Source organism: Chiloscyllium plagiosum, unplaced genomic scaffold (assembly GCF_037043375.1).
Source record: "Chiloscyllium plagiosum isolate Xiang-an unplaced genomic scaffold, Cpla_swu_hap1 HiC_scaffold_40, whole genome shotgun sequence".
Taxonomy (NCBI): Eukaryota; Metazoa; Chordata; class Chondrichthyes; order Orectolobiformes; family Hemiscylliidae; genus Chiloscyllium; species Chiloscyllium plagiosum.
In genome coordinates, this window is record NW_028270178.1 from 39104455 (window position 1) to 39131879 (window position 27425).

The following is a 27425-nucleotide window of genomic DNA, read 5'->3' on the forward strand; positions in this document are numbered from 1 at the left end:
CATAAAGCGCCTGCACTGTGCCGTCATATTTGATGTTCTATTAGTCTAACTTCCTTTATTGCCGAGCAGTTACTTAAAGGGCAAGTAGTGCGCTGTAATGTTTGATGTTGTATTAGTTTCACATCCTTTATGAGACGAGCGGTTCCATAAAGCACCTGTATTATGCTGTCATATTCGATGTCGTAAGTCTAACTTCCATTATTAGCCGAGTGATTCCATAAAGGGTCTGGACTGCACTGCAATGTTTTATGTTCTATGAATCTAACTTCCTGTATTAGCTGAGTGTTTCCATAAAGGGCCTGTTCTGCGCTGTCATACCCTAAGTTGCATTAGTCTCACTTCCTTTAGCTGCCCAGCGGTTCCATAATGTGCCTGTACTGCGCTGTAATGGTCTTTATTGGATTAGTCTAACTTCCTTTATGAGCCGAGCGTTTCCATATTTGCTCAGAACCGCGCAGTGATGTTATGTGCTGTACGAGTGTAACTTACATTATTAGTCGTGCTGTTCCCTAAAGGCCCTATATTGCCCTGTAATAGTCCATGTGTCCAACCTCCATTATTAACCGAGCGGTTCCATGAAGGGCCTGTACTGCGCTGTAATGTTCTATGTTCTCTGAGTGTAAGTCACATTATTAGCTTTGCGCTTCCATAAATGGTTTCTAATGTCTGTAATGTTCTATGTTGTATTAGTCTAATGTCCGTTAATAGCCAAGTGGTTCTATAAAGGGCCTATAGTGCGCTGTAATGTTAGAACATAGAACATAGAAGAATACAGCACAGTACAGGCCCTTCGGCCCTCGATGTTGCGCCGATCCAAGCCCACCTAACCTACACTAGCCCACTATCCTCCATATGCCTATCCAATGCCCGCTTAAATGCCCATAATGAGGGAGAGTCCACCACTGCTACTGGCAGGGCATTCCATGAACTCACGACTCGCTGAGGAAAGAACCTACCCCTAACATCTGTCCTATACCTACACCCCCTTAATTTACAGCTATGCCCCCTTGTAGTAGCTGACTCCATACGAGGAAAAAGATTCTCACTGTCGACCCTATCTAAACCCCTAATCATCTTATACACCTCTATCAAGTCACCCCTAAACCTTCTTTTCTCCAATGAAAACAACCCCAAGTGCCTCAGCCTTTCCTCATACGATCTTTCTACCATACCAGGCAACATCCTGGTAAACCTCCTCTGCACCCGTTCCAGTGCCTCCACATCCTTCCTATAGTATGGCGACCAAAACTGCACACAATACTCCAGATGTGGCCGCACCAGAGTCTTATACAACTGCAACATGACCTCAGTACTCCGGATCTCAATTCCTCTACCAATAAAAGCCAGTACGCCATATGCCTTCTTCACCGCACTATTTACCTGGGTGGCAACTTTCAAAGATTTGTGTACATGGACACCAAGATCCCTCTGCTCATCCACACTACCAAGTATCCGACCGTTAGCCCAGTACCCCATCTTTTTATTACTCTTACCAAAGTGAATCACCTCACACTTAGCTACATTGAACTCCATTTGCCACATTTCTGCCCAGTTCTGCAGCTTATCGATATCCCGCTGTAACCTGCCACATCCTTCCTCACTGTCTACAACTCCTCCGACTTTCGTATCATCCGCAAACTTGCTCACCCAACTTTCTAACCCCTCCTCCAGGTCATTTATAAAAATGACAAACAGCAATGGTCCCAAAACAGATCCTTGCGGAACACCGCTAGTGACGGCACTCCAAGATGAACCTTTGCCATCAACTACTACCCTCTGTCTTCTTCCAGCCAGCCAGCTCCTAATCCAAACCTCCAACTCACCCTCAATGCCATACCTCCGTATTTTTTGCAGTAGTCTACCATGGGGAACTTTATCAAACGCCTTACTAAAATCCATATACACCACATCTACTGCTTTCCCCTCGTCCACCTCCTTAGTCACCTTCTCAAAGAATTCAATAAGGTTTGTGAGGCACGACCTGCCCTTCACAAAACCATGCTGACTATCCTTGTTCACATTATTCCTATCCAGATGTTCATAAATCCTATCCCTTACAATTCTCTCTAAGATTTTGACCACAACAGAAGTGAGACTCACCAGCCTATAGTTACTAGGGTTATCCCTACTCCCTTTCTTGAACAAGGGAACCACATTTGCTAGCCTCCAATCTTCTGGCACTACTCCTGTAGACAACGAGGACATAAACATTAAGGCCAATGGCTCTGCAATCTCCTCCCTTGCTTCCCAGAGAATCCTACGATAAATGCCATCATCCCAGGGGACTTATCTATTTTCACCCTTTCCAGAATTTCCAACACCTCTTCTCTACATACCTCAAAGCCATCCATTCTACTTAAGTGTGACTCAGTACTCACATTGACAACAATGTCCTGTTCCTGATTGAATACTGACGAAAAGTATTCATTCAGTGTCTCCCCAATCTCTTCAGCCTCCACACGCAACTTCCCACTATTATCCTTGACTGGACCTATTCCTACCTTAGTCATTCTTTTATTCCTGACATACCTATAGAAAGCCTTAGGGTTTTCCCTAATCCTACCAACTAAGGACCTTTCATGTCCCCTCCTTGCTGCTCTTAGCTCTCTCTTCAGGTCCTTCCTGGCTACTTTATAACTCTCAATCGCCCCAATTGAACCTTCACGCCTCATCTTTACATAGGCCGCCCTCTTCCATTTAACAAGGGATTCCAATTCCTTATTAAACCACGGCTCCCTCACACGACCCTTTCCTCCCTGCCTGACGGGCACATACTTATCAAGGACACTCAATAGTTGCTCCTTGAACAAGCTCCACATATCAATTACACCCTTGCCTTGAAGCTTACTTTTCCAGGCCACACAACCTAAGTCATGCCTCACAGCATCATAATTTCCCTGCCCCCATCTATAACTCTTGCCCTGTAGTGCACACTTATCCCTCTCCATCACTAGAGTAAAGGTCACCGAATTGTGGTCACTGTCCCCAAAGTGCTCACCTACCTCTAATTCTAACACCTGGTTCATTACCCAGAACCAAATCCAGTATGGCCTCACCTCTTGTTGGCCTATCTACATATTGTGTCAGGAAACCCTCCGGCACACATTGGACAAACACTGACCCTTCTAACGAACTTGAGCTATAGCTTTCCCAATCAATATCAGGAAAGTTAAGGTCCCCCATAACAACCACCCTATTACTTTCACTCTTCTCTTGAATCATCCTCGCAATCCTTTCTTCTACGTTTCTAGGACTATTAGGAGGCCTGTAAAAAACTCCTAACAGGGTGACCTCACCTTTCCTATTCCTAACCTCAGCCCAAACTACCTCAGATGGCGAGTCTTCATCCATCGTCCTTTCCACAGCTGTAATACTATCTTTGACAAGCAATGTCACACCTCCCCCTCTTTTACCCCCACCTCTGACCCTACTCAAACATTTAAACCCTGGAACCTGCAACAGCCAATCCTGTTCTATGTTCTATGAGTGTAACTTCCTTTATTAGTTGAGTAGTTCCATTAAGAGCCTTTACTGATCTGATATTTTCTGTGGTGTATTAGTCTAACTTCCAGTATTAGCCGAGCAGTTCCATAAAGAGCCTGTCAAGCCGCCTTGCTGGTTTTTGACGAGGTCCTAATCTCTCGCTAGTTCGCCCTTTGTCCTTAATGTATTTGTAAAAGCCCTTTGCATCTCCTTAATTGTATTTGTAAAAGCTATGTCATGTCCCCCTTTTGCCCTCCTTATTTCCCTCTGAAGTATACACTTACTTAAGTGAAATGTTGTAATGTACTCATTTTTTTAAATATCAGCTATGTCCTCAGTCTCTATATGATACTCTCTACTTTGTTCCCACTCTTGCCCATAATTGCCAGTTTACTATTTAAAGATATTTTCGAAGTAAGTTGTTCAGAGATGTTGCTATGTACCTGAACAACTGGTGGAGCTTGAACCTCTGCATCTGGCTCAGAGGGAAGGGCACTATAACTGTCCCACAAAAGTTTCTTCTTTTACTATGTGCACACCTACCAGGAACCACGTACTTAGGTTACCCACTAATCTATTCTCATGTGCTCTCTTCACTCCTCTTCTAGACCTCCTTAATGCTTTCCATCTACAGTTCAGGGTTAATGAAGAAAAAAAATCTAAAACTGACATGAAAAATAAATGCTATTCAACATGTTTACATAACATGAGTCTGAAGTTCATTTAAACGCACAGGGGAATGTTCAGACAAGTGCTGCAGTTAGGTATTTACAAACAGCTGTTTTTAGCCACAATAAAGTGAGTAGAACCTTGTGAATCTGTGGTTTAATTCTTCCTGCTCAGCAATCAGGCAGTAATCAACCTGATATATCTTAACCCCTCCTATCTTATCTGCCTCCACCAGTACACCTTGCAGTGAATTCCAGACACATACCACTCAGTGTAAAGAAAACCTGTCCCTCATTTCTCCTTTGAACTTACCCTCTCTCATGTTAACTGCATGCTTCCTCGTATTGGACATATCAACTCTGTCGAAAAGGATTCTCACTGTCAACCCTATCTCATTTGAAGAGAGGTCTATCAAGTCCCCCCTCCGCTTCCACTGGACCACAGAAAACAACCAGAGTTCTTCAAGCCTCTTCTTACAGCTCATATCCTCTAATCCAGGCAGCATCCTGGTCGCCCTCTTCTGCATCCTTTCCAAAGCCTCCATATTCTTCATATGTGGCAATCAGAATTGAACACAATGCCCTAACAGAGGAACAACATTATCTACTCACCAGGCCTCGGGACCTCTCCAGTGGCTAATGAGGATACAAAGACCATGGTCAAGATCCCAGCAATCTCTTGCCTCACTCAATAACTTGGGGTAGATGACATCAGGATCTGGGGACTTATTCACCTTTGTGCTCTTCAGGTGACACAGCCCTACTTTTTTCTCACTCAATAACTTGGGGTAGATGACATCAGGATCTGGGGACTTATTCACCTTTGTGCGCTTCAGGTGACACAGCACTACTTTTTTCTTGATCTCAAAATGCTGCAGCATATTAGCATACTCCACACAAATCTCACTACTCTCCACACCCTTCTCCTGTGTGAATAGTGATGCATTTAAGACTTCACCCACATCCTCTGTCTCCGAGCACCGTTTCCTCCTTTATCCTTGAGTGGTCCTTGGTCACACCTTCTCCCGAGTTATCCTCTTATTTTTAATGCATGAAAAGAATGCCTTGGGATTATCTTTAACTATAATTGCAAAGATCATTCATGGCCTCTTCTTGCTCTCCTAATTCCCTCTTTGAGTTTTTGTCCTCTTTTCCCTAACGTGTACACTGTGTCTTAGGAATTCTACCCAATGCCAAATCTTTTCCAAGTTGCAGAAGAAGAGGGTTGTTGATTTTAATTAGCATCCTGGCTTCCATGGGGAGAGAGGACACTACTAGACTTCCATGTTTTCTTCAGACGCCTGGAGTTGGAGGGTGGTAGAGTGGTAAATAGACAAGTTAGGTGGGGATTTGGGAAAATGCAAATCTGCGGTGTCACCTGATGTGTGTTTAACTAAAGCAAAACGAATGAGTCTGAGACTGACTGCATATTCTCCCAGCTCATCAGCCCTGACCAACAAATCGTCACCACAGCTCTACCCTTGTATTGGTCGAGATTTTCTAATCAACTTGGTCAGAAATGCTCTTACACACCACTGAAACAATTGGGCCTTGAAACCACAACTCGTGGCTTAGAGTTGGGTTGCTGCCACGGTGCCACAAGAACCCTCTTTGAAATATGTTAGCTGAACAGTTGCATATGCGATGCCAACAGTACAGGTCCAATTCCTGCACCAGCTGAGGTTACCATGTCTTCTCAGTCCAACCGTTTCTTTACTTTCAAAAATATATTTTATTCTTCAAGAAAATTGTGTTCAGTTTGGTCACCCTGTTAAACGAAAAACATAATTAAACTGGAAAGAGTGCAAAGAAGATTTACGAGGATGTTGCCAGGCTTAGTAGGCCTGAGTTATAGGGAGTGCTTGGTCAGGATAAGACCTTTATCCTTGGAATTTAGGAGAATTCGGAATGATCTTATTGAGGTCTATAAAATCATGAGGGATATAGATAGGATGAATGCATATAGTCTTTTTCCCAGGGATGGGAGTTGAAAACTAGTGGGCAGAGGCTTACGGTGAGTGGAGAAAGATTAAGAAGGAACTGAGGGACAACTTATTCACGCAGAGAGTGATGGAATGGGCTGCCAGACAAAGTGGTTGAATATGCAGGTATAATAGCATCATTTAAAAAATATTACGATTCGTAGATGGATAGGAAGGCTTAGAGGGATAAGGACCAAATGTGGGCAATTGGAAATAGCTGAGTGAGCACCAGCGTCAGCATGGATCAGTTTGTGCTGAAAGGCATGTTTCCATGCTGTATTACTCTATGATTTTAATATCTTTATAAATATACATAGTCACAAACACATTTCAGTTCTGTACATGAACATTTCCAGGAAACAAGCATTGGAGTTTGGCTATGTAATAAGTAAACCAAAGGCATCTCCTTCTTGTGTAAGATTATCCCTCCATATAATTGAGATACTGGGAAGGTCCAATAACTCGACAGACCCACATTTAACTTTGGCAGGAAGACCTCAGTCAGTGGTCTTTCCCCATTGCGCCTTGGTGGCAGCTGACCCAAGCTTTATTGTATCCCTCAGCACATATTCCTGGACCTTAGAATGTGCCAGTCTGCAACGCTCGGTCGGGGTCAACTCCTTGTTCTGGAAGACCAACAAGTATCGGACAGACCAAATAATATCTTTGACCGAGTTGATGGATCTCCAGGCGCAATCAGTGTTTGTCTTGGTGTGCATCCCAGGGAACAGGCCGGAGAGCATCGTCTCCTCTGTCATGGAGCTGCTCGGGATGAATGTCGACAAAAACCACTGCATCTTTCCCCAGACTTCCTTTGCAAAGACACATTTTCAAAGGAGATCTGTGACATTCTCTCCCCCTCCACAGCTGTTTCAAGGACAGTGTACAGTGGTGCAGGTGTGCAGGCTGACTGGGCATATAAAAAGGATCTCGCAGGTTGTGCTCTTCTCATCATCAGCCAAGCAATGGCTTGGTGCTTGTTGGAAAGTTCTGTGCGAGTTTGTGTGTGGTTATGCGAGCATCTGTGCATGCCAGTGTCTGTATTTGTGGAACTGTTTGTGGGCGAGTATGTGTGTGAGCGTTTATTTGTTTATGTCTCCGTGATTGTGTGTGTATCTGCGTGTATGCGTCCACGTGTGACTATGTGAGTCTGCATGTGTTACTGTGTTTGTGTGTGAGACGTTGAGTATGTATCACTTCATGTGAGCGTGCATGTATGTCAATATGTTCAGTCGTCTGTGGAGATCTGTTTTTTTGTGCATGTGAGTGTGTTTGAGTGTGTGTTTACCTGAGTAATTATGATTTGGAGATGCTGCTGTTGGACTGGGGTGTGCAAAGTTAAAAATCATACAACACCACCTGATGAAGGAGTGTCGCTCCGAAAGCTAGTGTGCTTCCAATTAAACCTGTTGGACTATAACCTGGTGTTGTTTGATTTTTAACTTTTTACCTGAGTATGTATGTCTGTGTGAGCCCGTGTATGTCACTGTTTAACTCAGCCAACCCCCTTCACGTGCACATCACAGATTCTATCTGTGTTGTAGTTCTGTAATTATTGACCTGCAGGACAGTCTGTGTTATCATGTAAGAAGCTTCCTTCCGTCAGGCAGCTCAAAGTGCCGCAGAAAATCAATGGAGGATGAGAACTGACCTGTTATTAGTTGTTATGTTGTTGGTGATGGTGCAGCTAGGCACTGCTAACGATGTTGTGAAATAACATCTTTCCTTTGAACATGAGTCCATTTCTCCTGAAACAGATTTCACAAGCATTTAGAAGGGCAGACTGAAGTCGTTCATCCCGCTGAAGACCAAGTTCCATTCTGTTGGCGTTAGCTGACAAGACCCTAAAATCAACCGGTTTAATGGAGATGATAACTGCCCTGGGATGCTAAGCCAAGTTTTATTGTTCATCCCTTATTGCCCAGAGGGCATTTAGAAATGAATCTGGAGTCACATGTAAATCAGACCAGTTAATGACAACAGATTTCCTTCACTTAAGGGCATTAATGAAGTAGCTCTTCCCTTCCTTCACCACCCCCACCAGTACCCCGGATAATCAACAGCATGTATATATCTGACATTAGACTACTTGAATATGATTCAAGTTTCATCATCTGCCATGATGAAATTGGAAAGCAAGCCCTCAGGACATTCGCTTTATTGTCCTGGTTATGAGTCCAGTGATAGTCTCACCCAGTCCACCATCTGGTCACTGTGCATTTGGTAAACAATTGCAGATATATCCCATGAGTGAACAATCCACGTCTGTTCTGCAAGATTTTGTCATTTTGATTCCCTTTAGAATAAATAAACAATAGATTGTATCTTTTTAAACCATCCTATGTCAACCTATCCATGATTATATCATAGTTACAACTGGTAAATTGTTTTTTTTTCTGGGGATGTCCTGTGTTCATTAAACACCAGTTTCTCATCACTGACTGAGTGAGCATTTATCTTTACAGTTCCTGCGTCCATTTAATGGGGTTGGTTGTAAGTTGCGGCTGCTGACTGCAGACATCAATGAACTGATTTTCTTTGTTATCCAGATGAGAGAGAGAGAGAGTGTGTGTGCATGTGTATGCCAGAGAGAGAGAGCGAGAGAGAAAGATAGAGAGAGAGTATCCGGCAGAGGGAGTGTGTGAGTGGTGATTTATGCCTCGTGCATGTTTCATATTGTCAGAGCGTCTTAGCGGGGCAAGTTGCTGCAAATGGACACAGGACACAGTTACTTTCTCCCTGCCTAAACATCTCTGTTTCTCTGTTAACTGCTCTCTCTCTGCTTGACTTTCGATCACACACCGTACTGCCCCTTCACATCCTTGCTCATCTCCCGTTGCCTCTCTTTCAGCTCCTTTCCACATTTATCCTCCCCCCCACCCCCCATTATGTCATGGAAACCCTGGAAAAAAGAGTGAGTGCATTCACACTTTCCATCCCTCTCATGATCTTACACACTTCGACAAGATCCCCCTTCAGTCTCCTATGCTCGAAAGAAAAATGATCTGGCTTGTCCAACCTCTCCCTCTAATTCAGACCGTTGCGTCCTGGCAACATCCTTGTAGATTTTGTTCTGCACAGTTTCCAATTTAATAACATCCTGAAAACAAAACTGAAGACAACAATCCAAGTGCAATCTCACCAATATTCTGTAGAACTGCAGCAGAACTTCCCAACTTCTATACCCATCAGTCTTGACTGATGAAGGCCATTGCACTAAAATCCCACCTCACTCCTCTGTCTACCTGTGACTGCACTTTCTGAGAACAGTACACCTGAACTCCAAAATCCCTCTGTTCCACTACACTCCTTAAGTCCCTGTCATTCTGTATGAAACTCCTACCTAGATTTGACTTTCCAAAATACAAGACCTCACACTTGTCTCTATTAGACTCCATTCTCTATTTTTCAACCCACTTGCCCAGCTGATCAAGGTCCTGCTGCAATTTCTGATAACCTTCATCATTGTCAATGGTACCACCTATTTTAGAGAGACGCTGATTCTGAGACACATAACAGCTACAGGGCAGCAGATGGGTGTGACTCATTCTCTGTTATTTTCAGTGTCCTGGACATGTATAGTGAAGAAACCTAACACAAATGATTGATAATGGGATGGGTATGGCCAGGGAGGTACTTGCCCCAGACCATGATGGACAAATTGGACTTGGTGTGAGTACTGGTAATGGACAGAAAGGAAACGGTAGGGTTAAATAAGTAAGTTTCAGATTATCAGATGGGCATCGTTGGGCACCGCAAGGACCATTACTCAAGACACAGCTACTTATAATCTCTATCAATGACTGAAATGATAAATACAACTGTTATGTTTGCTGATGACACAATGTGAGGTTGGACAGTAAAATCCAAGAAGGACATAGAAGTGTTAAAAAGTGAAAGGACATGTTCATAAGTTAGTGAGCAAGAAATAATCTGTGTAATAAAATTCTGAGAACCTTGGGACTTTGTTTCTTAACTTGAGTCTTGAAAGGATTTCAGACCATTGTTAGATTTATAGATGATGACATTAATCATAGATCACACTGCAAGAAGAGGCCTTTCTGTCCATCAAGTCCCAAAAGAGTTCATTGTTCTCTAGGCAACTTTCCTTCCTCTCAGATTCTTTCCAATCTGAGGAATACAACCCTGGATTTGTGGGATTTGTCTCCATCATCATTGAAACCTTGCTGTCCAGCTATCTTCCTGATGAATATATGCTGCACTCAAATGGAAATGGACTCACAAGCGCCTGCTCTTTTTCCTTTCCAATATGTATGAATCCAAAGTTGATGCCATGCTAACATGAGATTGTGGCAGTCAAGAAACCGAAAAAAGCTGACTGACTGGATCTGAATGATCAGACCGACTTGGCCAAGTCCAAGGTGAAATATTACCATAATAATATCAGCATCAAGAATCATTAGAAACAAAAGAAACTGCAGATTCTTTCATCCAAAACAGACAGGCAGGAGGCTGAAAGGACACAAAAAGCCAGGCAGCATCGGGAGGTGGAGGAGTCGGGTGTAACCTTTCTTCAGGACAGAAGAGTTACACAAAAAAGGTTGACTTCACCTCCTGAAGCGGCCTGGTTTGTTGTGTTCCTCCAGCTTCAAGAAGGGCACTGAACCGCTTCAGCGCATTTTGAGTGGGGGGGGGGGGGTGTATGGGGATGGGGGTCAGAGGCGAGAACGAGCGATTGTAGAATGTGAAGACTCAGACGCCCTGGATTGCCATGCCATTAACAAGGTTTGTTCATGATATAACTTCAGAAACTGGGAGCACCTCACCAATTACCCATTTATTCACAAATGCTTAGCCTTTGACAGAAGCCTCTTACTGAGTCTGGCATTGAGTATCTCAATATCCCTGACATTCAGCTATTTATGAGAGCCAGGTCTTCCTGATTGAATCAGATTATTAGCCGCAGTCAGGGAGCTTATATTGCCTGATTCCAGTTGACTAACCTCATTACAAACAGCGCAGGTCGAGAATGCAGCGGGGTCCTGATAGTAGAATTGCAGGATTCGGACAAGAGATTGAAAATCTGAAACCTGAGTTACTCCGAGTGCTCATTCAGGCGATGAATATGTGTCAAGAGGAGACCCCTTGTCATCTTGAATATTTATGATGCTTCTGGAGCTGGTGCAATGGAAACAATTTGAAACGCTGGATACTTCTGAATAGAATAGGGTCTGCAACCCTTCCAAGGAGACATGCTCCTACTGTTGTGGAGTATTTAATTGAACCTGTCAGAGGGCTTCAAACGTGAAATCAAAGTCAGTCAGGAAGAAAATAATGCTGATCACATGAAGTAGAAAATCTGTGAATGAAAAAGAAAATCATCAGAAACACTTTCTGGATCTATAAGAATGTTGTGTTTCAGAATGCTCGCCTTCAGGGTCAAAACCTGCCCTGCCACGCCTCACTCTTTGTGGAGTGATGCAGTTTGTTTTTTCCGAGATCCTCAATCATGTTTGGGTGAAGTGGTGCAGTTCCTGCTGGAATCTCACTTATTGCATTTGATGACACTGAAGCACTGGACCTCTGGAAGAATACATCAATATCTTGAATTACAGCTACCCAAGATCAAAACGCAAACTTAAAACATTTCCTCTTACATCTCAGAGCATTGAACTAATACAAGAATACAGATAAAAGAAGGCAGCAATTCATTATACTTTCTTTAAAAGGTCCAACATCCTTCTTCACACAGAAAGCTGTTTTGCTGAACATGTTTTCTACAGAATGGGATCACAATGGATGCATTTCCATTGCACAGCTCGAAGGGATAAACCCGGCAGTTCCACACTTGTTACCACATCTCAGGTCTCAAACTCCGTTTGCAAAAGAATAATGGATCCAGTGGTTATCAGAAAACAGGTATTCCCTTGCCTCGCCCCATATTGTACCTCAGGAACAAATGCAGACTTACAAACAAAACTGCAAGAAATTTACATCTCACTGATTTCCAGTTGCTCTGGCGCCTCTTCCCCTTCAAACATCTTTCTCCCAAAGTAAACCTGGAACTCCCTCCTTCACTCTTCCCACGCTTGAAATCTCTCATTTCTATCCTTGCAGCCTCCCTCTCTCCTCTCCGTTTTATCCACCTCTGCTTCCTGGAACCTTGCAGAGTTAAAACCAGGAGATATTGGAGCGGGATCAGGCTATTCATCCCAAGGAGTCTGCCCCACCATTCCATTATGGCTGACATGTTTTGCAACCCCATTCTCTTTTTGGCACCACTGAAACGTTGATTCACCTACTCATCAAGAACATATTGATATCCTTCTTGAATACAAACAATGAATTGATGTTCAAAGTCCTCTGCCGCAATGAGTTCCACAGTTTCACCACACTGTGGCTGAAGAAATTCTTCCTCGCCTCATTTTGATTGGATCGTCGTTTCATTGTGAGGCTGTGTTCTTGCATCCGAGTCTGTCCTGCCAGTGGAAACATCTTCTTCATGTACGCTGTCTACAGGTTTCTTCATATTCCGTAGGTTTCAATCAGATCCCCTCTCATGCTTCTAAATTCCATTGACTACAGAAAAAGACTGTTCTACTGCTCCTCTTACGACAAGCACATTGGGATCTTTCTTGGGAACTTCGGAATCCCCTTCAATGCAAGCACAACTCTACTTAGATTTGGGGCCCACAGCTGCTCACAATATATCAGATGCAGCCTGATCACAGCCGAATTCAGTTTCAGCAGGACAACCCTGCTCTTTTTATTCTCGACCTCTTGAAATGAATGCCAACATTGCATTTATCCTTCTAACGGCCAATTGAACCTGAACAGGTGGAGGTTGGAAATTTAAGAAACAGTAAATGAAGGTAGTATTTGTCTATAAACTCAAAACACTGCTGGAGACAGACGGGGAGGCATGAAGCGGGGACAGCCAGGGTAGGACTACAATCATGGCAGACTCTAACCAACATATAGGTTGGACAAACCAAACTAGCAATAATGCTATAGAGGACAATTTGTTGAAGTCTGCACATGATGTTGTTTCAGACCAACTCATAAAAGTAGAAACTTGAGAAAAAGCCATTTGCTGATTGATAGTTGGGCAATTATATCGTATTAATTAACAAGCTTATTGTATTGAGTGGAAGTGACCATACAATGCTAGAATTGTTTATTGAAATTGAGAATGAGAACACCAAAGGATTGATGTATAAATTGGCAATGTTGGATTGAGGAATCTTAGTAAAAAAGTTAGAAATAGATAGCCAATTTGTAATATATCAGAAACACTTGCATGAGTTGCAAAAGTTGTTCATTCCCCTCTGGTGCAACAATAAAACAAAAAAGGCAGCAGTGGGTCACCCTGTTTGATTCCAGAACTGCACAAGAAGCATCCTTCCTATTCTTGTCCTCCGACGCTATTGAGGAAATTACTCAGTTGAGACTTTGATTCAAGAAGCTTTATTGTTCATGAATTGACAGGTATGCTGTCACACAGTCTCCTCTGTCACACAGAATTCTCTCGAGCTGAAGAGTCAGTCTACAGTTCCACAATGATACAAACAACTTTGCTTACATTTCACACTTTACATTAATTCAACCTAAAGATAAACACAGTGCCAGCTATCACCTTGTTGCTCAAGGAAGGATACGCTAATGAGCTCAAGAAGAAGTCCCACATAGGAGCCTGTGACATACTCCTTATCTTTCACAAAATTATAATAACTTGGCCTCAGTCTTTATGTCCTGCAGCATTTTCTCAGTAAAGCGAGGGGCTGAAAGCCAATATATCTTAATTTTGGTCAAGTATCCCATCAGGCAGCAGTAGGCCAAACTTTTATTACTTCCACAATTCCCTCCTTGTTGATTTTCTAGAGTTTAGGGAACAGGCGCACCCAAAAGAGGGGGTTGCATATCCTTCTGGAAAAGCGCGCATTCTCATCCACGCTTGTTTATTGTCGGGGTCATCATGGGGTATTTCCGGTAGATGATTCCATCTGTTTTTGAGCAGAATGTAGTAGGAATGAACTGCGCACAACAACCTGTAATTCTCCATATGATACAAAGTATTGTGAGTATGATAGTAAAGGGAACGGCCCAATGTTTAGGGAGGATTCCCACTTAGCCAGTCAGGCAATGTCCACGGACCACCAGGAATCAAAAAGGGAGCACAATTTCTCGACTGCCATGTGAATGTGAGTCACCAAATCAGAGACATGTTCTTCCTTTTTTTCTTCTTCCCCCCAACACTACCGCCTAACTGGGGTAGTGCTTATATTTTCCCCAGCATCCATGTTGTGTGTATGCAGGTGTGAGACACAGTGAAAGACAACAGGTGTACATATCATGATTCAATTTCCACTAACAGGAAGAAAGTAAACACCAGGGTGGCCAGTGACAAGCAGTGCCATTCACATCAAAGGATAATGTTTCATGATCAAAAAAGGTGAAGGGGAGGCAGAGATTACAATGCAGTCGAGTTGGAGAGGGGAATAAAACACTCCAAACCCTGTGTGCCCACCTCTCCGTGAAGAGCTCGAGGGCGTTGCTAGACACAGCATACTCCTTCTCCAGGGACACCCGGGCTCGGACGTTACCACAGGAAAGGGGCAGACAATCGGTGACATTTTTAGAGTTGTCTGGCATGTAGATACAGCATTCCCGCCCAATAACAGCACAAGTGCCACACTCATTTTGGATAATAGACAATCCAAAGCCAAGTGGTTCTGAAGGGCCACTGTTCTAACTGCAATGATCTCAACATTGATCTCAGTTAGGGCCTCAGTGTCATTGACGACAATTTCCAATACCGTTTCCAAGTTGCTCAATTCTTGGGAATGCAGACAGATTACAATAGAAGGTGTAAACATCCCAACCCAGGTGAATAATCCGGTGAGGGATCTCTTGGGCTTCAGTGGTGAAGTTAACTCATCGAAGACTATAATGCGAGGTACTACATGCATATCTCATAGATCTCGTCCCTCTCCAATCGGAGTGAAGAAAAGGATAGGCCTTAAAACCGCATATAAAATAAGTAGCGTGGTAGGCGGTTAATCTGGAATCTCCACCCCTCCACAATTTGGGAGCCAGTTCTTTCCACAGGGAGCCTGAAATCTTATTAAGGACATGAGAACAATTAAACGAAAACTGACATTGGCTTGTCAAATTTTGGATGATTTATATCTAGGGAATAATGAAAGAACACTGACTAGGTCCCACATAGGTATCGGTCGATACATTCCCACGTCTTGTGAAGAAAATGGTGTTGTTTTGGCACGCCCACCGTACGGCAATACATCTCTAGTTTCAGTCGTTCGCAGCCTGAGGAGGTTCGGGGTTCTCATCATTCACTTCAGTAGCTGCCGTGTTGGTGGGCGTATGTCGTTTACAGTTGTTCGTGTGCACTCACTGCTAACATCCTCCCAATTCATCAACAGTTCGGGTTATCAGTAACACTTGATACGGTCCCTTCAACTGAGGAGAGAGAGAGAGCCTTTGTTCAGAGACTTAACATTCACTAAATCGCCAGGCCTAAAGGGCGTGTGTGTGAGACCCATGGGGTTTTGGCATGGCCTCTATTACCTTTGAATGATTGGCCTGGGCTGCTTCACTCAGGGTTTAGACGTATTGTAGGGATTTCTTATCAACCCACATCAGGGCTATTTCCGATGTGGACAGAGGGCATTAGATACCAGTCGTCATGATTCTTCACCTAAGAGTTTCAAACGGGGTTAGGCAAGCAGATATATTACTCTGGTTTCAGAGGGTGCACAGCGTGCAAGGTTTCTAGTCACTTTAGTTTAATTTTGTGGCAAGTCTTCGCAAGGGTAATTTTTAGCATCCCTTTATTTCATTCCACTGTTCTCAAGGATTGGAGTGTATAGGGGATATGAAACTACCACACAAATCTCAATACTGCACACAGTGCTGTTGTTATTTTCGCCGTAAAGTGAGCACCACTGTCACTATTCATTTGTCCCTGTATTCCAAGTCAGGGGATTATATCTTTCCTAAGATATTTTACTAGTGATCGGGCATCATCTCTTCTAGTGTAAAATGCCTGTATCCATCTAGAGAAAGTTTCTATTGTGACCAGTATGTATTTAAACCCTCCTGAGGGAGCCAAGGGACAAAATGAATCTGCAAGTTCCTAAACGGGATAGGTAGATGATCAAAATATGCAGATTATCTTCTTTGAGTGTACTTTAACAAATAAGGCACGTTTCAGCTATTTGTTTGAAGACAGTAGATATACCGGGAGCAAACCATTGTTAGGCAGTGTGATGTAGCATTCTTCCTTTTCCTACATGGCCCTGCCCATGAGCCAGCTAGGCAAGGGCATGGAGGAGAGCACGCAGACAGACCACCCGTCATCAGGATGCTGACAAAGACTAGAGACGTCAGGGGAGCATCCAGCACGAGCCCAGAAATCGCACTTTCCCTCTACAGTTTTTTTCTCGACCTGAAGAGCTGCTTGAAGATCGATGGTGGAGGGAACCTGTATCTGAACGAAAGAGGGGACCATGAGAGTGCCATATGGGCGGCACATCTGCAGCAGCGTGACTGTGGGAAGCTCATCCCTGGAGGTATTATGCACTTCACATTTGACATCCACGACCTGTGCAGGGTAAAGCACTGTCTTCAATCGGTTGTTGATCAGATTCACATGTCGAATAGGTTTACAGAATGAGGTAATAAACTCACGGTTTTTCCAGAGTGTACCAAAGTCATGGACCACCCTAAACAATCAATATAACGGATTTTCCCATGACAAGGATACATGCACGGGTAATGGCAAGAAATCAGCAACCCCGGCTGAGATCCCAGACAAGAGAGAACACGCCTGTAGCAATTCAAAGGGCGTAACGCTGGTATTACAGCAAAGGAGCGATAATCGGAGGGACACATGGACGAGCCATCATGGAAACAGCAAGGCCAGGATTGTTCAGGGACGTGGAGGATAAGTCAGGGAAAGGAGAGGTCACAGAGTCTGCCACCTGTGGGCAGGCATGGAAGTAGGTGTCCAAGTCAGGGGAAGCAGGATGGAGGGTAACAGGATTCATTGAAGGGGACGTCGGAATGAAAGATTCAGCTTGGACAACAGAATGACCACATACGCAGTTCAAGGGGCTGCTGGGAAATGCTAAGGAGCAGCTAAATTGAGAAGGGGCAAAACAGCTTGAGGGGCGATAACAGTACAATGGTCCCATTTGAGATGACCTGCATAGTTCGGTTCTGGAGCCACTCGTCCCGGGGAATATTTCCATGACCCCAGGTTCCTCTGCCCAATCCCCATTTTCTGGCTGGGACTGAAAAAGAATCCTGACCAATGGCGTTTGCCTTTTCCAGCGGGGTAATGTTGGCAGTGACATCATGGAGGCACGCTGGCTGGCCACAGACCACCAGAGGCAACTGGGAGGAGTAATAGGCCACTGGGTGCTTCAGATCACCATGGCTTTGGACAAGGACTCCGCTGGCAAAACTCTCTCATTCGTTAACATAGAGGATGAAAGGCTTACGATAATCGGTTAAGCCCAAGACTTGGGCCTGTGTCAGAGTTGTCCGGAGTTCCTCAAACGTTCGCAACTGCTCAGGCGTGCAAACAATAGAATGAGGCTGAACTTTAATGGTAAATGACGCACAATCACATCCATGCACTATTCAGGCAACTATTGATGGTAACAGTTCACCGTGCCGATAAAAGATGGCATCTCCTGTTGTGTAGTGGGTTGCAGGGCATTGAGAATAGCAGGAACACAATCAGGACCCAGGGGATGGGTCGTTTCCTCCACGATGCAGCCTAGATATTGCTCCAAGGGCCGACAGAATTGGAACTTGGCTTCAGCAACGTGGCGCCCACAGGAGGCTGAGTGAATCAACAAGTTCACAGAGTCCCACTGAGAGTCAATGTGGGAACGAGAGGTGACGAGCAGGTCATCAGTATATTGTAACACAGTGCTGTCACAAGGGAGAGAGAGAAAGTTCTGAGACACATTCCCTCACATCACTGCAGCAGACACTGCCGGGTTGTCTGTACAGCCCTGTGGAAAATGGCTCCAGTTGAATTGTTGGCTCCTGTGGGAGAAAGCAAAGAGACCCTGGCTATCATCCTGCAGTGGAAATGCTGAGCAGCGGTCGGTGACTGTGTAACCAGCCGAATCATGGGTCGTGAGGGAAAGATAACATTAGTATTAGGGATGATTGGTGCCATGGGATTGATTTCCATGTTACCTGAAAATGGGTAAGAAAATCAACGAGAGGTTCCCCTTTCTTTTGAAGATATCGAATGACCTCCCCAAAGTCGGCATGCTGCTGGTCCCACTTGAGATGGTCTGCATAGCTCTGTTCTGGAGCCACTCATCCCGGGGGATCATTTCCCTGACCTCGCTGCTCCTCTGTGAGTTCCTTCATTGAATCCCCATTTTCGCAACCACGACTGAAAAGGAATCTTGAACAGTCATGCAGGAGGTACGGTGGGCGGCACGGTGGCACAGTGGATTCCCGCCTCAGGCGACTGACTGTGTGGAGTTTGTACGTTCTCCCCGTGTCTGCGTGGGTTTCCAGCGGGTGCTCCGGTTTCCTCCCACAGTCCAAAGATGTGCGGGTCTGGTGAATTGGCCATGCTAAATTGCCCGTAGTGTTAGGTAAGGTGTAAATGTAGGGGTATGGGTGGGTTGCGCTTCGGCGGGGCGGTGTGGACTTGTTGGGCCGAAGGGTCTGTTTCCACATGGTAAGTAATCTAATCTAATCTAATCTAAGATAATCTAGGTACCATATGCAACTCTGAGTAGGAGAGGAACATCCGCGGGTAAGGGCTCAGAAATCTGGCAGCTTTGGATCAGCCAGTTCAGGAAGGGTTCTTCAATGGATTCGAAACCCCATTGACCATGCTTCGAACCTCAGAGGGGTTCCAAGGCTTCAGGACAGCTATATCTCTGAACATCAGTCAGGGCAGTTGGGAGGCGGGAGGGTGGAACTAGAAGGTTAATTAGCATCAGAGGTGGTGGGGGGCATCATAGATGCCATATCCAGGTGACACAGTTTCGTCTGACTGCAAGCTGCATCATTGTGTTTGGGTAGAATCAGGTGGGGGTCTAGGCAACCAGTAGTATGGCCTACATCCTGGCAATGTGGAGGGTGAAGAGGCCGGGTCTGCTGTTTTCACACAGGAGGCCAGGAGGATTTCCTCCCTAACTGTGTCCTCCTGGGATTCAAGCTGCATGGAGATAGAGCCCTATTTAGGCACTGGATTGTGCCTCCTTCTGTGCATCAGCATTTTCGTTAGGTTTAGATTTGGGAGATTGATGACGCTTAGCAACCTCTAACCATTTACTGAAACAATGCATCATTTGTTCCAAGTGGGATCGCCACACCCTTCTTGAGTAATTTCGTGACATTCTTTAATGAAGGTGGTTGGACCAAATACACTGTCCGGAGGAAAGATAGGGATCATTGATGCTATACTCAGTCAAATGTAACCTTTGAGTCAAGAGTAGTCAATCTCATTTCAGCTCTGGAGTTCCTCTCTTTTTTTTTCCATGTCTGCACCAAAGTGTTAATGAGATCAGGAGGTAACTGGCCCTGGCTGAAACTATATTGACTGCCTTTGAGAATGTCATTACCTTGCAAGTGTTGCAAGTGATCCTTTCCATCACTTTGGGAATCACGGAGAGTAGAAGGTAAGATAATAGCTTGTTTGATGTTTTCATGCTCTTGATACATGAGGGCACACTGGGGAAATTTATCCCATTGTCAGATTAACGCAGTGCTGTAGGTTACAGCCTGGAACAGCTTGGCTAAGTACAACATTGTGGAATATAATTGGGAAAGCGTTTCCTGCGGAATATTTAACATTAAATTTCTGCCCCAATAAAGGTTGACTGCATCAGGACAAACAAGTGCCAGTGTTGTTGTTGTGTTGCCATAGACTTACCTTCCATGAGAGAGACGTGACTGGTGCTGATTTAACCAGAGGACAACCAGACCTCATGTGCGGGAAGAGAGGTTTGAGAAGGAGAGTCTTTCATGGTAACCTGAAACCGGAGATGGGCATTGAAACCACGATGTTGGGAGGACAAGTGTAGCTCCTGTTTATTCACAATGACCTTTTGCTTCAACGTGCACCATTGCCAACACATCTCTTTTCCATGTTCAGAACCACTTAGAGAGTACACTGAGGGATAAACGACACATTCTATGCATTGTAGTCCCTCTCTATCTCTCTCACTCATGCTGTCTCTCACTCACATTCTCTCTCTCTCTCTTTCTCTATCTCTCTCAGAAATGTCTTGTTCTGACTGTTTTACTGAGAAAATATCAGAAACATTGTGAACACTTTCATCCTCAGTCCGCCTGTAGCCAGTTTCTTTCTGCATCCCCTTAAAGTCTGCTATGATTCACACCCCTGTTCGCTGCATTGTCAAATTGTGTGGCATCTGCAAAATTGGAAGTTATGTCCTGAGCGCCCAAGTCTAGCAAGTACAATAATGTCAGCCAGGTGGACTTGATAGGATATGAGTTCTCTGATTGGACCAGATTAACAACCCCAGATTAAAAGAAAGAATTTAAGACATCCAGGCACTCTGAGAGCTGGCTCTGAGGGAATTGGGGAAGTGTCAAGGTCTTTCCTCGTGTAAACAAGGAGTGACTTGGTGACCGGGAACCAGCCTGTGTGGAGTTATTTCACCAAGTCCAGTAATGTTTTAAATACGAGCTGCCATCAGTGAGTTTCAGTGGCATGGAGCAGATGTTGGGACATTGTGTTCAGAATTACTGTAATTTTTCGTCGTTGTTATTTTTAAAGGAGCAACACTGTGCTGCAAGTGCCACTGAATTCAACATTGCCACATCATTTATCATAGCATTCAGCAAGTGTCAGTTATTGAATGTCAAAGAACTTTCAACTGTCGAGAAAGTCTAAAATTACAATGGGTGAACCTGTCTTATATAATGTTCATAAATACATTATCATGGCACAAGAGGAGCGCTGTTTTTCTTTCCCTGTTCAGATCAGACAATTTTTCACATCTAGATGTGGAATGATGTGGGCCATATAATCCAAACCGCTCCTATTTCCTGTGTTATTGAATTTATTTTATTGCTGGTATTACTTTGGAATCTCATTCAACATCGAGCATTAATTGAAGTATGTTCTCGTGAATATTTCCAGGATTCTGACAGAGAGACACCATGAAGGAATCGCCAGAGTTCCACAGGGCTGTGCTGTCACAGTGAGAGGGAACTGATGAGGAGTTTAACCTAACGATCACCTCATCTCTCTACATGTCATACCAGCTTTCCAGCCAACTGTGCTAACTGACACTGACTTATGATATTTTTATTGAAGGTGTGGCAGTTATATAATTACTAAGGATAGTTAGGCTGAGGACACAGTTTTGAGGAACTCCTGCAGCTTAAATGAGCTCCATCAACCACAACACTTTCTATGGGACTGGAGTAACTTGCAGACGAAACCAGGTAAGGACAGCATGTTTCTATCACTAAAGGACATTAGTGAACCAGATGGGATTTTACAACAATTGACCATTGTTTCATTGTGAACTTTCGCGTTGTAATTCCATATATTTACGAAATTGAAGTTCTCGCATCTGCAATAATAGGATTAGATCCAGGTCTATGATAATAAATCTCAAGAATCTGAATATGAGCCAATTCAACGGCATTCTTCCTGGTGAATTTAGAACCCAACTTGATCATTCTGCTCTAATTACAAAATAATTGTTTAAATGTTGTTGTTTATAATTTAATGTTAATTTGTCTCAATTTGATTTCGAGTCATAGAGTCATAGAGATGTACAGCAGGGAAACAGAGCCTTCAGTCCAACCCATCCATGCCAATCAGATGTCCCAATCCACTCTTGTCCCACCAGCCAGCACCCGGCCCATATCCCTCCACACCTTTCATTTTCTTATATACATTCAAATGCCTTTTAAATATTGCAATTGGACTAGCCTCCACTACTTCCTCTGGCAGCTCATTCCATATACGTACCACCGTCTGCGTGAAAAAGTTGCCCCTTAGCTCTCTTTTATATCTTCCCCCTCTCACCCTAAACCTATGCCCTCTAGTTCTGGACTCGTCCACCCCAGGGAAAAAAGATTTTGTCTATTTATCCTATCCATGCCCCTCATAATTTTGTAAACCTCTATAAGGTCACCCTCAGCCTCGGACGCTACAGGGAACACAGCCCCAGCCTGTTCAGCCGCTCCCGATTGCTCAAATCCCCCAACCCTGGCAACATTCTTGTAAATCTTTTCTGAACACTTGCAAGTTTCACAACATCTTTCTGATAGGAAGGAGACCAGAATTGCGCGCAATATTCAAACAGTGGCCTAACCAATGCCCTGTGCAGCTGCAACATGATCTCCCAACTTCTGTCCTCAATGCTGTGACTGACAAAGGAAAGCATACCAAACGCCTTATTCACTTTCCTACCTAAGACGCCACTTTCAAGGAGCTAGAAACTTGCACTCCAAGGTCATTTTTGTTCAGTAACACTCCCTGGGACCTGACCATTAAGTCCTGCAAATATTTGCTTTCCCGAAATGCAGCACCTTTATCTGAATTAAACTCCATCTGCCACTTCTCAGCGCATTGGCTCATCTGATCAAGATCCTGCTGTAATCTGAGGTAACCTTCTCCGTTGTCCACTACACCTCCAATTTTAGTGACATCTGCAAACTTACTAACTATACCTCCTATGTTCACATGCAAATGATTTGTATAAATAAAGGGAATAAAAAGTGGACCCAGCACCGATCCTTGTGGTACGCCTGGTCACAGGCCTCCAGTCTGAAAAATAACCCTCCACTACAACCTTCTGTCTTCTAACTTTGATCCATTTCTGAAATGGGAGCTGTCAACTACATTCACTTGAATTCATTGGGAACAATTGTGAGACCATCCAGTCTGTGTCTGATCGAGATGAATTTGTGCATTTGCTCAGTGGGAAGATTGAAGGACCTGTCGATAAACAGCGTGAATTTCTTTCACAAAGGATCGTATTAAGTAGGACGGTGGAAGAATAACCTACATGTGTGTGAGATATATGTGGAGTGTGTGTGTGTGTGTGTGTGTGTGTGTGTGTGTGTGTGTGTGTGTGTGTGTGTGTGTGTGTGTGTGTGTGTGTGTGTGTGTGTGTGTGTGTGTGTGTGTGTGTGTGTGTGTGTGTGTGTGTGTGTGTGTGTGTGAGAGAGAGAGAGAGAGAGAGAGAGAGAGAGAGAGAGAAATAACGAAGACATTCTTCCAAGTTTATGAAAGCAATTCTTATATTAGCTGGTCGAGAAGACTTTGGAAGATGTTTGTCGGAAGAAAATGGAATTCAAAATCCAAGGTATCAGGAAACACATTTTGCCCCTCCTCAGTATGGATGGGAACAGCACTGGGAAGGAAAACCACAAGAAAACAAAAAAATAAGCTTACTCACTCTGTCTTGAGCAGCTTTATATCTGATGCCAGCAAGTATTATACAATTGGTGAGCTTAAAAGTAGACAAATCCCTCGGTCTCGACAGGTTATAACCAAGGATATGGGGAAAGACATTTCAGGGACTCTGACTCAAGCCTTTTATTCCTCTCGGGCCAAAAGGCAGGTGCCAGAGAACTGGAGAACGGCTGATGAGTTTCCATTTCTCAAGGAGGATGGTAGAGATAGACCAGGAATAACAGATTAATGTGCCTCACATCAGTGTTAGGGAAACTATTGGAGATAATTCTGAAGAAGAGGACTAATCTCCATTTAGAGAGACAAGTTTTGATCATTGATAGTCAGCACGGCTTTGTCGGGGGCGGTGTCATGCCTCACAAATCTGGTCGAGTTTTATGAAGGGGTGACCAGATTTGTAGACGAGGGTAGGGCAATTGAAGTTTATATAGACTCCAGAAAAGCAGTTGGCAAGGATCCACAAGGGAGATTGATAACTATGGTAAACGTACATGGCATTCAGAACAACTTTGCAAATTGTCAGCAAAATTGGCTCAGTTGGGGTGGCGCAGGAAAAGCTGATAGAAGGCTGTTTCTGCATTTGGAGGCTGGTAAACAGTGGTGTTCAGCAAAACAATCAGTGTTGGGTCCTTACTGTTACTCAGAAATGATAATGAAGAGTGTACCTGTTAGCTTGTGTGTGCACACGCGCATGTGTGTGTGTCTGTGTGTGTGCATGTGCATGTGTGTCTGTGTGCATGTGTCTGCGTGTGCGTGTGTCTGTGTGTGTGCGCACACTGAGGGGGTGGTTGGGGTTGATGATTAAATCTGTGAATGATGCATATATTGACCGAGTGGCTGGCAGTGAGGAAACTATTCTTAGTTTGCAGATGGAAATAGACAGATTTGTCAGATGGACAGATCAGTGACGGATGGACTTTGACATTGATCAGGTGAGGTGATGACTTTGGCAGAAGTTGTAAGAAAAGGCAGTTCTCAATGAATGGTCAGACATGCGAAAGTTGAAAGCAACCAAACGCTCCTGAAGTGTTTGTTAACAGATCTCTGAAGGCAGCAGGAAAGGTTGATAAGGTAGTTAAGGCCTTCAGGACATGTGTTGAGATACAGATTGTAAGAGCAGGGAGGTCCGATACGAGCTGTTTCGGCCCTGGTTTAGTCCACGGTTGGAGTATTGTGTTCAGTTCTGCTCACTGCATCAGAAGAAGGAATATGATTATACTCGGCAGAGTGCGAAGGAGATGCACCACGATGTTGTTTGGGTTGCAGTAATTTAACTGTGAGAGGGGAGGCTGAATAAGCTCGGGGTGCTTTCTTTAGGGCCGAGATCCATATGTGTGAGACTATGAGGGGCGTGGACAGGATAAATAGAAAACAGTTGGCCCCTTAGTCAAAGAGCCAATAACATGGAAGCAAGTATTTAATCAGGAGGCCAGGAGGTTTGGAAGAGACATGACATGCAGAGGATGGGATCTGCTCTGCACTTACTGGGAGACTAGTTGAGGTAGAAATGCTCCAAACCTTTTATTAGGACTTGAATGAGCACTTGAAAAGACATAACCTTCAAGACTGTGGACTAAGTGCTTGGGATTGGGACTCGTGTAATTTATAGTGTAATGTTGCAGTTACAAATTCGATGGCATCTTCTGAATTCTGTAATGCTCTTACTTTAGAATATTGAATTTTATTTTTATTTTTTTTTTACTTTGTTTTGAGGAAATATTAGCTCGTTTAAGTTCCAGTTGTTATTGTGGTCAGTATCAGTTTCAGGTTCTATATGAGAGTGCTCATTCACAGACAGAATTTCCAACACGAATTACATAACTGACTGAACAAGGAAAGCAGTGACATTACAGTGCGCAGCAGAACAACTATCAAGAAGCCCTGCAACATGAAATATTGAATTACTGATGGAATAGCCTCAACGAAATGAAAGTCATCACTGAAAAAAAATATCAAAAGATACTTAGATTTTCATGGGACTGATAGTGAGTGAAATAATGCATTTTCTTTTATTTGAAGACAAGTTGCAAATCACATTTGGAAACTAACAGGATCAAATTAATCCAGTCCTTGAGGTATTCAAGCATGGTCTTAATTTCAATTATATAACATCATTACAATAAATCTGTTGTCATTGTCTGTTTATACAAAATTATTTTAGAAAATTGATGGTGTGATCGCAATTTCCCAGGGGAGGGACCACACAATATAAAATAAAATCTCTCAAACTGTCTCATATCCAAATACTTCAGAATTTTCCAATTTGGACAGATTTCCAGTAGCAGGAAGGGAGAGGTTATTTTTCAAAATGCATCTTCTGACGTAAAATGTTGAAAAAGTGTACGGCACCATCCTTGCTCTTGTTCGTATTCCTGGTCAGTCCCTGAACAGAGATACTTGTATAAATTCCTGCACTGAATCATCCTTATTTTCTTTCAATGACAGATAATGATTATGTGTCCATGTAGCAAGGCAAATACTGATGGACGTAAGATAGTGTCCTCACTTACTGAGATTGAGCGAGCCATTTTTCAATTATAAGGCTCCCCAGCAATGTGCAGCATTGTCTGTTTCTCTACACTGTGCAGAATGGGTTTGCCCTGAGACCATAATGATGGGGTTTGGCCGAGCATCGGATCTGGCTGGTCGAGAAAGTGTTCAGCAAAACCATTCTGTCTCTGTGGGGGTTCAAAGCCTGCTATTGGTCAGGTAAGCTTAGTAACAACCCACCTATTCGTGATACCTATTGTTTCCCATTCCTTAATGTGAAGGGATTGTGGGTGGTGGGTGGAGTGGGGGGGATTCTTGCTCAGGCAGCTCGCTCCAAGTGGGAGCCCACATACACTATGAGCAAAGGGTGAGTGACGCAGGTCATTATGGAGTGTTATGGAGTGATACGTGAGGGTCAGCACAAGTGGAATTCACTATACTGTGTGTTTTTGGCAGTCGCTTGATGTGTAGGGCCATGGCATTTGTGAGGAGGGGTGTTGAGCACGGTTCTAATTATGACGCGTACTATTGAATTATTTTCTGGTCAAAAAGATGTGTGAATTGTGCGATTTGTAAAAAGATGCACAGTACTGCGGTGCAGAGTTAATAGGACAAATGCTGAGACGTCTTGTGGTAGCAACACTCCCACGAAGACTCAAACAACTTTGTCAAACGGGATGTTTCCCACTTTGCCCTTTGTTGCTGTTATCCTTTGATGTTCCCTGATCAATAATGATTTATGTGAAGGTCCTCCCATGTGTATTTATTTGCGATTGTCATTTTCTCTTTGTCTACCAGTTTACATATATATTTATTAGTCTCTGATGCCAAGCTTTGATAAAATTCTGGTGATCTCTGTGGAAATTGCTGGATAAACTATGGGGATTCTGAGCCCTTGTGTGTGATCTGATTGCAGCAGGGAGATCTCCATTCACAAGGTGACAGCCTAGGAAAGCTGCTTTGGGAGCATGGGCTTGAATATCAGGCAGAAAGCTTTACTTGATCCCACATACAGTGTCTGATGTCAAAACCAAAGCGTTGCAATGACTAGTGCTGCACCAATTCAGATGTTACTTGACTGGGGGCTGTATTGCACAGTCATGGACAGATGGGGGAGCTGTACCAAGCTATGGCTTTTTTCTGATTGCGGTGGGTAACCGACCGTGACATGGTGATTGGATTCACTGCCGAACACTTTCATAGCTCTGAATACCAGGATTTTCAATGTACCAGGTGTTTTCGTGTGGATGCTCTGGTCTTAATGGAAGTCTGAGTAACATATGAAACAGGTAAAATCAACTGCTGCCAATCCCCTCAAACATATTGAGTACATGGCCATTCTTTCTGTGAGAAATCTGCTGCTCATGTTCT